General features: G+C 44.3%; 1 protein-coding gene across 1 annotated transcript in view; it reads left to right on the top strand.

Annotated features, from left to right (window-relative positions):
- The first annotated feature begins 8 nt into the window (after positions 1-8).
- Positions 9-6,131, top strand: part of MEGF10 (multiple EGF-like-domains 10) — a 160,951-nt gene continuing 154,828 nt past the window's right edge. The window contains exon 1 of the mRNA XM_015413519.1: positions 9-239. The gene's annotated coding sequence lies outside the window, so the exon portion shown is untranslated. The remainder of the gene's footprint in view (positions 240-6,131) is intronic.

The following is a 6,131-nucleotide window of genomic DNA, read 5'->3' as shown; positions in this document are numbered from 1 at the left end:
CAAAGGAGCGCTCCGGCTTCCCCTCTTCTCCCCTTCGGCCGGGCTTGCGGCGTCTCGGGCGGCGGGGCGAAGGCGGCCGCCGACTTCGGGACCCTCGGCGGAAGGCGAGCGCACCATGGCGCCTCGGGCGGGGCGGCTGTAGGTGCCTCGCCGCTCGGCTGTGCCCGGGCGCCCAACCTGGCTGGGAGCGCGCCGTCGAAGACCCCTCCGCTCGCGCAGCCGGCAGCTCCCCTGCACAGGTGAGGCGGGACGGCGAAGGCGCGGGGAGGGCAGGTGCCTCGCCACCGCCCGCGGACGCGTTCCGGGAGAAGGGGGGTCCGTCCCGAGGGGGCGCCGGGCCTGGAGGCGAATCCCGCTCAGGTTCCAGGGAGCTGGGGGGGGAGGGAAGCGAAAAAGTGCCGTGCCCTCCGACCCGTCCCGCCGAAAGGCTCCTTCGCGGTGTCCCTGGCGCTTTGGGCGCAAGAAGCAGGCGCGCTGCTGACATCCTGTCGTTCTCTGCAGGCGCCTGTTGAGCGTGTGTGTCGTGTGGAGGGGAGTTACGTATGTTTATTTTCTGTGCAGAAGCATTGAGCAGGGGCTACAGGCGGCGAAGGGGCCGGGATTCCCCGGCCAAGTCCCAGGATGCGTGTTAAGGGTCACTTCTGAACAAAGCGCATTAGGGATCCCAGACCCCTAGAAAAACTTGCTTGCAGTGTGCATGCTGAGCAATCACATCCAGTAAGTAATGCTGAATCCGAGTAGGGGACAGGCCAGCAGGTGAAATTCTCCCTCATGGCTCCTCAGTATTCACGGGTCTAGAAGAGCAGATGGAAGACGCAGGATCAGTGGACATGATGATTCCCCTTCCATGCTTCAGTAGTTGTCTGGACAGGTGAAAGGACGCCACAGCAAATGGTTAAAGGAGATAAATGTCACACGTGAATGTACATGCTTTCTCTTAGGAAAAGCATCATATTTGAGCTGTTAACTTGCTACTTAAACTTTCATAGGTAACACGCAGTAACAGTCTACAAATATTCAAGTAAAGTGTCCATGTTATGAATCTGGTAGACATTTTGCTACAAGGAATCGCAGGTTACCTTCCAAGGTGGCATACTTTCTGTTGCTGCAGGGAAACATGACTACTGTTTGGGAGTCTGTGTCTGGCTTTCCAGTCCCACTTCCTATCCCTTGCGGTTTTCTGTTCAGGCTTCCAACAATGTCTTGTTTTGAGAGAGAAAACTGCTTGCCCTTGTTCTACCCCCCCCCCCCCCAAGTTCGTGCAAGAATGTCTTCCACTCAGCATGCCTTTTGCGCTTCCAGGGGAGGTAGGCTGGGAGTCTGAGTTGTTTTGTTCATGGTTCAGTGTTGGGTTTTTAATAGCTGACAAGTTTAGCATCACATCCAGCTTTCTCTTAACTCTAGAGTTGATTAGAAAGACACTGCGAGAGATTGCTAACTTTTGACAGCTTTAATATTGTTGGTACCATAGAATGAAAATATGTGTAGCTGAAATAGCCCTGAAAGAATGACTTAATTTGTAAAAGGGTTCACTCTGTTTCCAGAACTAGGGCTGAGCCCTGGAACATGTGAGGTAATAATAAAGAGTGGTCTCTAAGCACGTACACAGCCACTTCTCTTCCCATTACCTACAGTACCTTGTCTCTAGATAAGCAACATTAGACATTTTGGTTTTTAGGGTCAACAAGATGGATTCCAGGCTACTTGAGCCCCCAAATCTATGATTTTCAGCAACAAGGTTCTTCTGTATGTATGTTTTATGTCTGACTCTCTGAATCATCCAGGGGTTTTATACCCAACTACACCTAACAAACTGGCCCCTTAACTTTGTGACCTAGTTTATAACACCCCATCCTCACTACTGAAGAGGGGTTATTCCCAAAAGTATATACCTGTCTTGTTACCCAAATAGGCAGTTTCCTAATTACTTGGGGGAATTAGTAAAGGTGACAGAGTGAGAGGCGGGTAACTGGGATTCTCCAACTATGCATACCAGGATTTTTCCCTTTAAGAGAACTCTCGAAATAAACCAGGCAGATGTTCAACCAGAAAGGTTTTATTAAAAAAATAAATAAAACACATGCAGAAGAACTAACTAAGAAAACAGGGAGGAAGGGAAGAGATTTTTAGGGAAGGGCGATAATTATCGATCTTGAAGAGGTCCATAGAAGCAGCAAGTTGAAGAGCAAAATGGCCAGCATTTTGGGACGTGAAAGAGTAGACCCAAAGGGAAGTGTGTATGTGTGGAGGTTTCGGAACAGACACACACTGCTGGGACAGCCGGGTGGTCCAGTTATAGGGCAAAATGTGCCCTTAGGTAGGGATGACATGCTGCTCATAAAAAACAATGACTAAGCGGCTTAACCAGAGGTAGACAAAAAAGGTGTGAGAGGCTTGATGGCTCTACAAGCACCAGACAGGAAGGGCAATTGGGAAAGTAAAAGATTTAAGTGCTGATTAATCGCTGATTAATCAAGGGGTAATGGGTATGGGGAAGTAAGGCTGGGGCAATGATGGGATTAGGCTGAGTGAATCAATAGGTCGTGGGTGACCCATTGTTCTAAAGTCATGTATCTCTCCAAGGCAAGGAGGGGAATATTAGACAGTGAGACATTCTGACCTGAGTTTTAAAATTGTTTTCCCAGGTTGATGCCTGGCTGGCATCCATCTTGGTCCACTTCTGACCCAAGCAGTGCCCTGCACCTCAAATATTGCGGTGGTATTAAGAGGGGTGTTTCTCTCTCTTGCTACCTGAAAACTGCCCCTCTGCAGGAGGAGGGATCTGACTGCTAACAGTTTAACCCTTCCTAATTTCTTCAATTAGTTAAAACTGAACAATCCACCTGGTAATTCTTACTGTTTTGAGAAGGATGGATGGGATCAGGCCTGACATCAGCTATTAGGAGTTGTAATAATGCCTACAGTGCATTTGTGCACCAATAGTACCATGGCCTTTTCAGACCTGGGACCCAGAGAGCTGCAAGAATGTGACAGGAAGCCATATGACTGTGGAGTGACACCTGAAGTCATTCTTCTCTCCCATCTCAAGACTGAAACAGCAAAGCAATATCCACAAGGTTCTTTCACATTCCTTCAGCTGGCAAGGTTACTCCCTAGGGGAGGTAACACTATGCTTCTAAAAGACTGTGAACCAAACTAGACATGATAGCAAGACATACATAAACAGATTTCCCATGGTTCTTTTAATCTTAAAAGCTGAATGTATGACCCACTTTAGATTGGGACTGGGGGGAGGGAGGTTAACCCTTTTCTCTATGCCATTTCCACAATGTGTTCCCTCCCAGCTGCTATTTGCCCTGTGCGTGGGGGAAAAACACAACCATACGGGTTTCTGGAGAGGTGGAATATACATTTTCTAAATCAATCAATCGATATGTGACTAAATACCGATACCCTTTCCCTGGCACTCCAGCTCCAGTCCAAATCAGCCCTCCTTCCAAAAAGCTTTAAAAAGTCTAGTTTAGTATATATGCAAAGGGTTTCTTTTATAAATGAATTTTTATTATTTTCTCTTAAAAGGGTGGGATACAGAAGGAAAAAAGGGGTAGGGGAGAAATATAGATTTATCAAATTTTTAAAGTATTATGAATTGTTATGTACAACAAGTAAAATCAGATATATTACTGTTGTGTATGTAATGTAATGTATTATAATGGAATTAATGTATTGAGCTTGAATCAGACAAGGTATTGTAAATAGACCTATCAGAACAAAGGTAGTTCTGGAGGGAAGCAAAGTGATTGGTCTTTATGTACAGTATTTGATTGGACCTTATCTGACTTGTGGGTGTGGCTTGCCAAGCCCAGACAGTTTAAAAAGGAGCCTGCTGCTCCATTGTTTGTCTCGTTCTGGTTCTTCTGACTTCGTGTTCAAATAAAGCTGTTATCACTGTTCACCTGCTGCCTCGAGTCTCATATCTAACAATTACCAAATGTGTTACATATTTCCAATATAAAGCAAACAATAAAACTTGAATATTACAGAATTACAAAATTTGGGATAGATTCTCTCTTTAAAGAATAGACAAAAACTTTTCTAAGGTTAATAATAATCTATTAAGGATAAAGGATATCTTTAACACAAAAGGTTTCTTAAGTGATTGATCTAGATCTGAGAAAAGGATCAGGCAGAGGTAACAGATTTGCCATTCCTGCCTCCCTCTGTTTGAAGGTAGTTGGGGCATTGTCAAGCCTCCAGAGTTCCAAGTTGTGGTGCATTATTAGAACACAGCCTACTTTGGGACTTGTTTTTTTAATCTAGTGAAGCACTTCCATCTGAAGCAAGCAGAAGAAAAATTATTCCTTTGGATTTATAAGCAGGCAGGTGGTTTGTAGTGCCACACATTGTCTCAGTATCACGGAGGTGGTAAAGAGCAAATTGTCCTGTGACTTGATCTTTGTGTAATTTTCTACTAATCAGTGTAAATGTGAGTTTGCTGAAACTTGAAAACAAGTTTTCCCTAACCACTTGTCTGTCTGAATGTGTTCAACTTTCCTAATACTTGTTATTTGAGCCCTTCTCCTTTTGAAGAACAGAACAACTTTATTTGAGCAGTATGGGAAACATGCAAAACATTCAGACAAAGTGCATTTTACATAAGTAGGAAAGTGTGTGGAAGGGTTTGTTTGCTATAGAGCTGCGTGTGGTACATTCTGAAAATAAAATTGGAGAACACTGAATTTGGTATACCCAAGCTTTTGTCACCAAGCTTGTTTTATGAAACTGAAAACCCAAATATTAAATACCACCAAATTAAACTATTAACAAATTCTAAATCCCTTTCCCTCTACCTGCTTAATCCCATCCAGCCTAATTGAATGGTCACAAAGCAATGTTTGTGGAAGCTGCTTGACCTACAAAGGTGCTGTACAATCCCCAAGGAAAAGGAAATCTATAGTTGTGAGATACTGAGTGAGAATACTTGTCTGTGTGCCCTGGCTGTCCTGATGCAACAAGGGACAGCAGCATGAGGATGCCCTTTGTGGAGGATAAAGAGGACATTTGAAAAGGTGGGGGGTAGCCCCTTAAGCATTGGTTCCACTCAACTTGCCTTGTCTTCTGATATCTAGGTCTAAGTAACTTTCCTGTTCATAACTGAACAAGTTACTGACCAACTATTTCGATTTCTTCTTTTTAGCACAGGTATTAGGTGTTCTATTTATCTTTTTTGACTAAACGGTTCCATTAATTTGGAAAGTACCTCCAGCAAGGGGCTCACGGTTTTCCTCACTCTCTGTGGCCTGCTTTAACTTGGGTGTATAGGTAAATTGTGGTATAGAGTTGAACTATGATAAGGATGCGATCTTAAAACATGGGGATTAAATGGGATGGATCCAGCAAGCTTTCCCCCCTCCTTACTATAGCAGGTCCCATGATTCCCAGCACAGCCTTTTTGATAGACAGAGCAGACCTTGACTCACAGCAACCTTATGGTCTGTAGGTATATTCTCACCACAAAGGTTGGTTTTCTTTAGGCATTATGTCTGAAAGTATTAAGTACTCTTATTTATGAATCAAGTTAGGTAAGTACTGTCAAACTGCAACTGACTTATGGTGATCCCAGCAAGGGACTTTCAAGGCAAGTGAGAAGCAGAGGTGGTTTGCCATTGCCTTTCTCTGCAAAGTTTTCCTTGGTGGTCTCCCTTCCAAGTACTGACCTGGCTTAGCTTCCAAGATCCAATGAGATTGGGCTATTCCATGCTGCCTTCCCCCCCTACATGAGGTTAAATATCATTATTTCTACAGTCAATTAGCATTTGTTGGGCTTTCGTTTTAAAACTTAAAATGAGGAGAAAAAAGTTTCTGATTCAGTTTGCAAAAATCCTTTAGTTTGCTTGCCATCATATCTATGTGCACTTCCTTTAAAGTAGACAGACCAGTCCTATGGTTCCCACCAGGAATCACACCAGCATAATGTAGTCATGATTCTCTGCCCTCAGAGGAGCAGGGTAGAAAGTAAAATCATAGTTATAGAGACAAACATTAGTGCAACAACCTCCACCACATTCTTTGTAACTCCACTGTCATGTATTAATTATGATGTTGCCTGCCACAGTGTATCCACATTATAGAGGCACCAATGATGTGATGACATTGGCACAAATAAGGCA

This window comes from Gekko japonicus, unplaced genomic scaffold (assembly GCF_001447785.1).
Source record: "Gekko japonicus isolate JY-2015 unplaced genomic scaffold, Gekko_japonicus_V1.1 scaffold245, whole genome shotgun sequence".
In the NCBI taxonomy this organism is placed as follows: domain Eukaryota; kingdom Metazoa; phylum Chordata; class Lepidosauria; order Squamata; family Gekkonidae; genus Gekko; species Gekko japonicus.
Note: the sequence above shows the minus strand (reverse complement) of the source record. Positions and strands in the feature narration are given on the sequence as shown.